Source organism: Haematobia irritans, chromosome 2, assembly GCF_050003625.1.
Source record: "Haematobia irritans isolate KBUSLIRL chromosome 2, ASM5000362v1, whole genome shotgun sequence".
NCBI lineage: Eukaryota > Metazoa > Arthropoda > Insecta > Diptera > Muscidae > Haematobia > Haematobia irritans.
The window spans coordinates 166450671-166462671 of record NC_134398.1 but is presented as its reverse complement, the minus strand read 5'-3'; positions in this window follow the sequence as shown (position 1 = coordinate 166462671).

The following is a 12001-nucleotide window of genomic DNA, read 5'->3' as shown; positions in this document are numbered from 1 at the left end:
CCACCCCCAAAAAATCTAAAAATCCACCCAAAACCTAAAAAAATTGAAATTTTTTATATGAAAAACTTCTTTTGCCCATATCTCCTTAAATATGCGTCCTAGAGCGAAAAGGACTTCAATTCGTGACCACCCCCAAAAAATCGAAAAATCCACCCAAAACCTAAAAAAATTGAAATTTTTATATGAAAAACTTCTTTTGCCCATATCTCCTAAACTAAGCGTCCTAGAGCGAAAAGGACTTTAATTCGTGACCACCCCGACAAAATTGAAAAATCCACCCAAAACCTAAAAAAAAATTGAAATTTTTGTATGAAAAACTTCTTTTGCCCATATCTCCTTAAATATGCGTCCTAGAGCGAAAAGGACTTCAATTCGTGACCACCCCCAAAAAATCGAAAAATCCACCCAAAACCTAAATTCGTGACCACCCCAAAAAATCGAAAAATCCACCCAAAACCTAAAAAAATTTAAATTTTAATATGAAAAACTTCTTTTGCCCATATCTCCTTAAATATGCGTCCTAGAGCGAAAAGGGCTTTAATTCGTGATCACCCCCAAAAAATCGAAAAATCCACCCAAAACCTACAAAAATTGAAATTTTTATATGAAAAACTTCTTTTGCCCATATCTCCTTAAATATGCGTCCTAGAGCGAAAAGGACTTCAATTCGTGACCACCCCCAAAAAATCGAAAAATCCACCCAAAACCTAAAAAAAATTAAATTTTTATATGAAAAACTTCTTTTGCCCATATCTCCTTAAATATGCGTCCTAGAGCGAAAAGGACTTCAATTCGTGACCACCCCCAAAAAATCGAAAAATCCACCCAAAACCTAAAAAAAATTAAATTTTTATATGAAAAACTTCTTTGGCCCATATCTCCTTAAATATGCGTCCTAGAGCGAAAAGGACTTCAATTCGTGACCACCCCCAAAAAATCGAAAAATCCACCCAAAACCAAAAAAAATTTAAATTTTAATATGAAAAACTTCTTTTGCCCATATCTCCTTAAATATGCGTCCTAGAGCGAAAAGGACTTAAATTCGTGACCACCCCCCAAAAATCTAAAAATCCACCCAAAACCTAAAAAAATTGAAATGTTTTATATGAAAAACTTCTTTTGCCCATATCTCCTTAAATATGCGTCCTAGAGCGAAAAGGACTTCAATTCGTGACCACCCCCAAAAAATCGAAAAATCTACCCAAAACCTAAAAAAATTGAAATTTTTATATGAAAAACTTATTTTGCCCATATCTCCTAAACTAAGCGTCCTAGAGCGAAAAGGACTTTAATTCGTGACCACCCCGACAAAATTGAAAAATCCACCCAAACCTAAAAAAAATTGAAATTTTTATATGAAAAACTTCTTTTGTCCATATCTCCTTAAATATGCGTCCTAGAGCGAAAAGGACTTCAATTCGTGACCACCCCCAAAAAAATGAAAAATCCACCCAAAACCTAAAAAAAATTAAATTTTTATATGAAAAACTTCTTTTGCCCATATCTCCTTAAATATGCGTCCTAGAGCGAAAAGGACTTCAATTCGTGACCACCCCCAAAAAATCGAAAAATCCACCCAAAACCTAAAAAAATTGAAATTTTTATATGAAAAACTTCTTTTGCCCATATCTCCTAAACTAAGCGTCCTAGAGCGAAAAGGACTTTAATTCGTGACCACCCCGACAAAATTGAAAAATCCACCCAAACCTAAAAAAAATTGAAATTTTTATATGAAAAACTTCTTTTGCCCATATCTTCTTAAATATGCGTCCTAGAGCGAAAAAGACTTCAATTCGTGACCACCCCCAAAAAATCTAAAAATCCACCCAAAACCTAAAAAAATTGAAATTTTTTATATGAAAAACTTCTTTTGCCCATATCTCCTTAAATATGCGTTCTAGAGCGAAAAGGACTTCAATTCGTGACCACCCCCAAAAAATCGAAAAATCCACCCAAAACCTAAAAAAATTGAAATTTTTATATGAAAAACTTCTTTTGCCCATATCTCCTAAACTAAGCGTCCTAGAGCGAAAAGGACTTTAATTCGTGACCACCCCGACAAAATTGAAAAATCCACCCAAAACCTAAAAAAAAATCGAAATTTTTGTATGAAAAACTTCTTTTGCCCATATCTCCTTAAATATGCGTCCTAGAGCGAAAAGGTCTTCAATTCGTGACCACCCCCAAAAAATCGAAAAATCCACCCAAAACCTAAAAAAATTGAAATTTTTATATGAAAAACTTCTTTTGCCCATATCTCCTTAAATATGCGTCCTAGAGCGAAAAGGACTTCAATTCGTGACCACCCCCAAAAAATCGAAAAATCCACCCAAAACCTAAAAAAATTGAAATTTTTATATGAAAAACTTCTTTTGCCCATATCTCCTTAAATATGCGTCCTAGAGCGAAAAGGACTTCAATTCGTGACCACCCCCAAAAAATCGAAAAATCCACCCAAAACCTAAAAAAAATTAAATTTTTATATGAAAAACTTCTTTGGCCCATATCTCCTTAAATATGCGTCCTAGAGCGAAAAGGACTTCAATTCGTGACCACCCCCAAAAAATCGAAAAATCCACCCAAAACCTAAAAAAATTTAAATTTTAATATGAAAAACTTCTTTTGCCCATATCTCCTTAAATATGCGTCCTAGAGCGAAAAGGACTTCAATTCGTGACCACCCCCAAAAAATCTAAAAATCCACCCAAAACCTAAAAAAATTGAAATTTTTTATATGAAAAACTTCTTTTGCCCATATCTCCTTAAATATGCGTCCTAGAGCGAAAAGGACTTCAATTCGTGACCACCCCCAAAAAATCGAAAAATCCACCCAAAACCTAAAAAAATTGAAATTTTTATATGAAAAACTTCTTTTGCCCATATCTCCTAAACTAAGCGTCCTAGAGCGAAAAGGACTTTAATTCGTGACCACCCCGACAAAATTGAAAAATCCACCCAAAACCTAAAAAAAAATTGAAATTTTTGTATGAAAAACTTCTTTTGCCCATATCTCCTTAAATATGCGTCCTAGAGCGAAAAGGACTTCAATTCGTGACCACCCCCAAAAAATCGAAAAATCCACCCAAAACCTAAATTCGTGACCACCCCAAAAAATCGAAAAATCCACCCAAAACCTAAAAAAATTTAAATTTTAATATGAAAAACTTCTTTTGCCCATATCTCCTTAAATATGCGTCCTAGAGCGAAAAGGACTTTAATTCGTGATCACCCCCAAAAAATCGAAAAATCCACCCAAAACCTACAAAAATTGAAATTTTTATATGAAAAACTTCTTTTGCCCATATCTCCTTAAATATGCGTCCTAGAGCGAAAAGGACTTCAATTCGTGACCACCCCCAAAAAATCGAAAAATCCACCCAAAACCTAAAAAAAATTAAATTTTTATATGAAAAACTTCTTTTGCCCATATCTCCTTAAATATGCGTCCTAGAGCGAAAAGGACTTCAATTCGTGACCACCCCCAAAAAATCGAAAAATCCACCCAAAACCTAAAAAAAATTAAATTTTTATATGAAAAACTTCTTTGGCCCATATCTCCTTAAATATGCGTCCTAGAGCGAAAAGGACTTCAATTCGTGACCACCCCCAAAAAATCGAAAAATCCACCCAAAACCAAAAAAAATTTAAATTTTAATATGAAAAACTTCTTTTGCCCATATCTCCTTAAATATGCGTCCTAGAGCGAAAAGGACTTAAATTCGTGACCACCCCCCAAAAATCTAAAAATCCACCCAAAACCTAAAAAAATTGAAATGTTTTATATGAAAAACTTCTTTTGCCCATATCTCCTTAAATATGCGTCCTAGAGCGAAAAGGACTTCAATTCGTGACCACCCCCAAAAAATCGAAAAATCTACCCAAAACCTAAAAAAATTGAAATTTTTATATGAAAAACTTATTTTGCCCATATCTCCTAAACTAAGCGTCCTAGAGCGAAAAGGACTTTAATTCGTGACCACCCCGACAAAATTGAAAAATCCACCCAAACCTAAAAAAAATTGAAATTTTTATATGAAAAACTTCTTTTGTCCATATCTCCTTAAATATGCGTCCTAGAGCGAAAAGGACTTCAATTCGTGACCACCCCCAAAAAAATGAAAAATCCACCCAAAACCTAAAAAAAATTAAATTTTTATATGAAAAACTTCTTTTGCCCATATCTCCTTAAATATGCGTCCTAGAGCGAAAAGGACTTCAATTCGTGACCACCCCCAAAAAATCGAAAAATCCACCCAAAACCTAAAAAAATTGAAATTTTTATATGAAAAACTTCTTTTGCCCATATCTCCTAAACTAAGCGTCCTAGAGCGAAAAGGACTTCAATTCGTGACCACCCCCAAAAAAATGAAAAATCCACCCAAACCTACAAAAAATTGAAATTTTTATATGAAAAACTTCTTTTGCCCATATCTCCTTAAATATGCGTCCTAGAGCGAAAAGGACTTCAAAATTGAAAAATCCACCCAAAACCTAAAAAAAAATTGAAATTTTTGTATGAAAAACTTCTTTTGCCCATATCTCCTTAAATATGCGTCCTAGAGCGAAAAGGACTTCAATTCGTGACCACCCCCAAAAAATCGAAAAATCCACCCAAAACCTAAAAAAATTTAAATTTTTATATGAAAAACTTCTTTTGCCCATATCTCCTAAACTAAGCGTCCTAGAGCGAAAAGGACTTCAATTCGTGACCACCCCCAAAAAATAGAAAAATCCACCCAAAACCTAAAAAAAATTAAATTTTAATATGAAAAACTTCTTTTGCCCATATCTCCTTAAATATGCGTCCTAGAGCGAAAAGGACTTCAATTCGTGACCACCCCCAAAAAATCGAAAAATCCACCCAAAACCTAAAAAAAATTAAATTTTAATATGAAAAACTTCTTTTGCCCATATCTCCTTAAATATGCGTCCTAGAGCGAAAAGGACTTCAATTCGTGACCACCCCCAAAAAATCGAAAAATCCACCCAAAACCTAAAAAAATTGAAATTTTTATATGAAAAACTTCTTTTGCCCATATCTCCTTAAATATGCGTCCTAGAGCGAAAAGGACTTCAATTCGTGACCACCCCCAAAAAATCGAAAAATCCACCCAAAACCTAAAAAAAAATAAATTTTTATATGAAAAACTTCTTTTGCCCATATCTCCTTAAATATGCGTCCTAGAGCGAAAAGGACTTCAATTCGTGACCACCCCCAAAAAATCGAAAAATCCACCTAAAACCTAAAAAAAATTAAATTTTTATATGAAAAACTTCTTTGGCCCATATCTCCCTAAATATGCGTCCTAGAGCGAAAAGGACTTCAATTCGTGACCACCCCCAAAAAATCGAAAAATCCACCCAAAACCTAAAAAATTAAATTTTTATATGAAAAACTTCTGTTGCCCATATCTCCTTAAATATGCGTCCTAGAGCGAAAAGGACTTCAATTCGTGACCACCCCCAAAAAATCGAAAAATCCACCCAAAACCTAAAAAAATTGAAATTTTTTATATGAAAAACTTCTTTTGCCCATATCTCCTTAAATATGCGTCCTAGAGCGAAAAGGACTTCAATTCGTGACCACCCCCAAAAAATCGAAAAATCTACCCAAAACCTAAAAAAATTGAAATTTTTATATGAAAAACTTCTTTTGCCCATATCTCCTAAACTAAGCGTCCTAGAGCGAAAAGGACTTTAATTCGTGACCACCCCGACAAAATTGAAAAATCCACCCAAACCTAAAAAAAAATTGAAATTTTTATATGAAAAACTTCTTTTGCCCATATCTCCTTAAATATGCGTCCTAGAGCGAAAAGGACTTCAATTCGTGACCACCCCCAAAAAAATGAAAAATCCACCCAAAACCTAAAAAAAATTAAATTTTTATATGAAAAACTTCTTTTGCCCATATCTCCTTAAATATGCGTCCTAGAGCGAAAAGGACTTCAATTCGTGACCACCCCCAAAAAAATGAAAAATCCACCCAAAACCTAAAAAAATTGAAATTTTTATATGAAAAACTTCTTTTGCCCATATCTCCTAAACTAAGCGTCCTAGAGCGAAAAGGACTTTAATTCGTGACCACCCCGAAAAATCCACCCAAACCTAAAAAAAATTGAAATTTTTATATGAAAAACTTCTTTTGCCCATATCTTCTTAAATATGCGTCCTAGAGCGAAAAAGACTTCAATTCGTGACCACCCCCAAAAAATCTAAAAATCCACCCAAAACCTAAAAAAATTGAAATTTTTTATATGAAAAACTTCTTTTGCCCATATCTCCTTAAATATGCGCCCTAGAGCGAAAAGGACTTCAATTCGTGACCACCCCCAAAAAATCGAAAAATCCACCCAAAACCTAAAAAAATTGAAATTTTTATATGAAAAACTTCTTTTGCCCATATCTCCTAAACTAAGCGTCCTAGAGCGAAAATGGCTTTAATTCGTGACCACCCCGACAAAATTGAAAAATCCACCCAAAACCTAAAAAAAAATTGAAATTTTTGTATGAAAAACTTCTTTTGCCCATATCTCCTTAAATATGCGTCCTAGAGCGAAAAGGACTTCAATTCGTGACCACCCCCAAAAAATCGAAAAATCCACCCAAAACCTAAAAAAATTTAAATTTTTATATGAAAAACTTCTTTTGCCCATATCTCCTAAACTAAGCGTCCTAGAGCGAAAAGGACTTCAATTCGTGACCACCCCCAAAAAATCGAAAAATCCACCCAAAACCTAAAAAAATTTAAATTTTAATATGAAAAACTTCTTTTGCCCATATCTCCTTAAATATGCGTCCTAGAGCGAAAAGGACTTCAATTCGTGACCACCCCCAAAAAATCGAAAAATCCACCCAAAACCTAAAAAAATTGAAAATTTTAATATGAAAAACTTCTTTTGCCCATATCTCCTTAAATATGCGTCCTAGAGCGAAAAGGACTTCAATTCGTGACCACCCCCAAAAAATCGAAAAATCCACCCAAAACCAAAAAAAATTGAAATTTTTTATATGAAAAACTTCTTTTGCCCATATCTCCTTAAATATGCGTCCTAGAGCGAAAAGGACTTCAATTCGTGACCACCCCAAAAAATCGAAAAATCTACCCAAAACCTAAAAAAATTGAAATTTTTATATGAAAAACTTCTTTTGCCCATATCTCCTAAACTAAGCGTCCTAGAGCGAAAAGGACTTTAATTCGTGACCACCCCGACAAAATTGAAAAATCCACCCAAACCTAAAAAAAAATTGAAATTTTAATATGAAAAACTTCTTTTGCCCATATCTCCTTAAATATGCGTCCTAGAGCGAAAAGGACTTCAATTCGTGACCACCCCCAAAAAAATGAAAAATCCACCCAAAACCTAAAAAAAATTAAATTTTTATATGAAAAACTTCTTTTGCCCATATCTCCGTAAATATGCGTCCTAGAGCGAAAAGGACTTCAATTCGTGACCACCCCCAAAAAATCGAAAAATCCACCCAAAACCTAAAAAAATTGAAATTTTTATATGAAAAACTTCTTTTGCCCATATCTCCTTAAATATGCGTCCTAGAGCGAAAAGGACTTCAATTCGTGACCACCCCAAAAAAAATGAAAAATCCACCCAAAACCTAAAAAAATTGAAATTTTTATATGAAAAACTTCTTTTGCCCATATCTCCTAAACTAAGCGTCCTAGAGCGAAAAGGACTTTAATTCGTGACCACCCCGAAAAAATTGAAAAATCCACCTAAACCTAAAAAAAATTGAAATTTTTATATGAAAAACTTCTTTTGCCCATATCTCCTTAAATATGCGCCCTAGAGCGAAAAGGACTTCAATTCGTGACCACCCCCAAAAAATCTAAAAATCCACCCAAAACCTAAAAAAAATGAAATTTTTTATATGAAAAACTTCTTTTGCCCATATCTCCTTAAATATGCGTCCTAGAGCGAAAAGGACTTCAATTCGTGACCACCCCCAAAAAATCGAAAAATCCACCCAAAACCTAAAAAAATTTAAATTTTTATATGAAAAACTTCTTTTGCCCATATCTCCTAAACTAAGCGTCCTAGAGCGAAAAGGACTTTAATTCGTGACCACCCCGACAAAATTGAAAAATCCACCCAAAACCTAAAAAAAAAATTGAAATTTTTGTATGAAAAACTTCTTTTGCCCATATCTCCTTAAATATGCGTCCTAGAGCGAAAAGGACTTCAATTCGTGACCACCCCCAAAAAATCGAAAAATCCACCCAAAACCTAAAAAAATTTAAATTTTTATATGAAAAACTTCTTTTGCCCATATCTCCTAAACTAAGCGTCCTAGAGCGAAAAGGACTTCAATTCGTGACCACCCCCAAAAAATCGAAAAATCCACCCAAAACCTAAAAAAATTTAAATTTTAATATGAAAAACTTCTTTTGCCCATATCTCCTTAAATATGCGTCCTAGAGCGAAAAGGACTTCAATTCGTGACCACCCTCAAAAAATCGAAAAATCCACCCAAAACCTAAAAAAATTGAAATTTTTATATGAAAAACTTCTTTTGCCCATATCTCCTTAAATATGCGTCCTAGAGCGAAAAGGACTTCAATTCGTGACCACCCCCAAAAAATCGAAAAATCCACCCAAAACCTAAAAAAATTTAAATTTTTATATGAAAAACTTCTTTTGCCCATATCTCCTAAACTAAGCGTCCTAAAGCGAAAAGGACTTCAATTCGTGACCACCCCCAAAAAATCGAAAAATCCACCCAAAACCTAAAAAAATTTAAATTTTAATATGAAAAACTTCTTTTGCCCATATCTCCTTAAATATGCGTCCTAGAGCGAAAAGGACTTCAATTCGTGACCACCCCCAAAAAATCGAAAAATCCACCCAAAACCTAAAAAAATTGAAATTTTTATATGAAAAGCTTCTTTTGCCCATATCTCCTTAAATATGCGTCCTAGAGCGAAAAGGACTTCAATTCGTGACCACCCCCAAAAAATCGAAAAATCCACCCAAAACCTAAAAAAAATTAAATTTTTATATGAAAAACTTCTTTTGCCCATATCTCCTTAAATATGCGTCCTAGAGCGAAAAGGACTTCAATTCGTGACCACCCCCAAAAAATCGAAAAATCCACCCAAAACCTAAAAAAAATTAAATTTTTATATGAAAAACTTCTTTGGCCCATATCTCCTTAAATATGCGTCCTAGAGCGAAAAGGACTTCAATTCGTGACCACCCCCAAAAAATCGAAAAATCCACCCAAAACCTAAAAAAATTTAAATTTTAATATGAAAAACTTCTTTTGCCCATATCTTCTTAAATATGCGTCCTAGAGCGAAAAGGACTTCAATTCGTGACCACCCCCAAAAAATCTAAAAATCCACCCAAAACCTAAAAAAATTGAAATTTTTTATATGAAAAACTTCTTTTGCCCATATCTCCTTAAATATGCGTCCTAGAGCGAAAAGGACTTCAATTCGTGACCACCCCCAAAAAATCGAAAAATCCACCAAAACCTACAAAATTTAAATTTTTATATGAAAAACTTCTTTTGCCCATATCTCCTTAAATATGCGTCCTAGAGCGAAAAGGACTTTAATTCGTGACCACCCCGACAAAATTGAAAAATCCACCCAAACCTAAAAAAAAATTGAAATTTTTATATGAAAAACTTCTTTTGCCCATATCTCCTTAAATATGCGTCCTAGAGCGAAAAGGACTTCAATTCGTGACCACCCCAAAAAAAAAATGAAAAATCCACCCAAAACCTAAAAAAAATTAAATTTTTATATGAAAAACTTCTTTTGCCCATATCTCCTTAAATATGCGTCCTAGAGCGAAAAGGACTTCAATTCGTGACCACCCCCAAAAAATCGAAAAATCCACCCAAAACCTAAAAAAATTGAAATTTTTATATGAAAAACTTCTTTTGCCCATATCTCCTTAAATATGCGCCCTAGAGCGAAAAGGACTTCAATTCGTGACCACCCCCAAAAAAAATGAAAAATCCACCCAAAACCTAAAAAATTGAAATTTTTATATGAAAAACTTCTTTTGCCCATATCTCCTAAACTAAGCGTCCTAGAGCGAAAAGGACTTTAATTCGTGACCACCCCGAAAAAATTGAAAAATCCACCCAAACCTAAAAAAAATTAAAATTTTTATATGAAAAACTTCTTTTGCCCATATCTCCATAAATATGCGTCCTAGAGCGAAAAGGACTTCAATTCGTGACCACCCCCAAAAAATCGAAAAATCCACCCAAAACCTAAAAAAATTGAAATTTTTGTATGAAAAACTTCTTTTGCCCATATCTCCTAAACTAAGCGTCCTAGAGCGAAAAGGACTTCAATTCGTGACCACCCCCAAAAAATCGAAAAATCCACCCAAAACCTAAAAAAATTTAAATTTTTATATGAAAAATTTCTTTTGCCCATATCTCCTAAACTAAGCGTCCTAGAGCGAAAAGGACTTCAATTCGTGACCACCCCCAAAAAAATGAAAAATCCACCCAAAACCTAAAAAAATTGAAATTTTTATATGAAAAACTTCTTTTGCCCATATCTCCTAAACTAAGCGTCCTAGAGCGAAAAGGACTTTAATTCGTGACCACCCCGAAAAAATTGAAAAATCCACCCAAACCTAAAAAAAATTGAAATTTTTATATGAAAAACTTCTTTTGCCCATATCTCCTAAACTAAGCGTCCTAGAGCGAAAAGGACTTCAATTCGTGACCACCCCCAAAAAATCTAAAAATCCACCCAAAACCTAAAAAAATTGAAATTTTTTATATGAAAAACTTCTTTTGCCCATATCTCCTTAAATATGCGTCCTAGAGCGAAAAGGACTTCAATTCGTGACCACCCCCAAAAAATCTAAAAATCCACCCAAAACCTAAAAAAATTGAAATTTTTTATATGAAAAACTTCTTTTGCCCATATCTCCTTAAATATGCGTCCTAGAGCGAAAAGGACTTCAATTCGTGACCACCCCCAAAAAATCGAAAAATCCACCCAAAACCTAAAAAAATTGAAATTTTTATATGAAAAACTTCTTTTGCCCATATCTCCTAAACTAAGCGTCCTAGAGCGAAAAGGACTTTAATTCGTGACCACCCCGACAAAATTGAAAAATCCACCCAAAACCTAAAAAAAAATTGAAATTTTTGTATGAAAAACTTCTTTTGCCCATATCTCCTTAAATATGCGTCCTAGAGCGAAAAGGACTTCAATTCGTGACCACCCCCAAAAAATCGAAAAATCCACCCAAAACCTAAAAAAATTTAAATTTTTATATGAAAAACTTCTTTTGCCCATATCTCCTAAACTAAGCGTCCTAGAGCGAAAAGTACTTCAATTCGTGACCACCCCCAAAAAATCGAAAAATCCACCCAAAACCTAAAAAAATTAAAATTTTAATATGAAAAACTTCTTTTGCCCATATCTCCTTAAATATGCGTCCTAGAGCGAAAAGGACTTCAATTCGTGACCACCTCCAAAAAATCGAAAAATCCACCCAAAACCTAAAAAAATTGAAATTTTTATATGAAAAACTTCTTTTGCCCATATCTCCTTAAATATGCGTCCTAGAGCGAAAAGGACTTCAATTCGTGACCACCTCCAAAAAATCGAAAAATCCACCCAAAACCTAAAAAAATTGAAATTTTTATATGAAAAACTTCTTTTGCCCATATCTCCTTAAATATGCGTCCTAGAGCGAAAAGGACTTCACTTCGTGACCACTCCCAAAAAATCGAAAAATCCACCCAAAACCTGAAAAAATTTAAATTTTAATATGAAAAACTTCTTTTGCCCATATCTCCTTAAATATGCGTCCTAGAGCGAAAAGGACTTCAATTCGTGACCACCCCCAAAAAATCTAAAAATCCACCCAAAACCTAAAAAAATTGAAATTTTTTATATGAAAAACTTCTTTTGCCCATATCTCCTTAAATATGCGTCCTAGAGCGAAAAGGACTTCAATTCGTGACCACCCCCAAAAAATCGAAAAATCTACCCAAAACC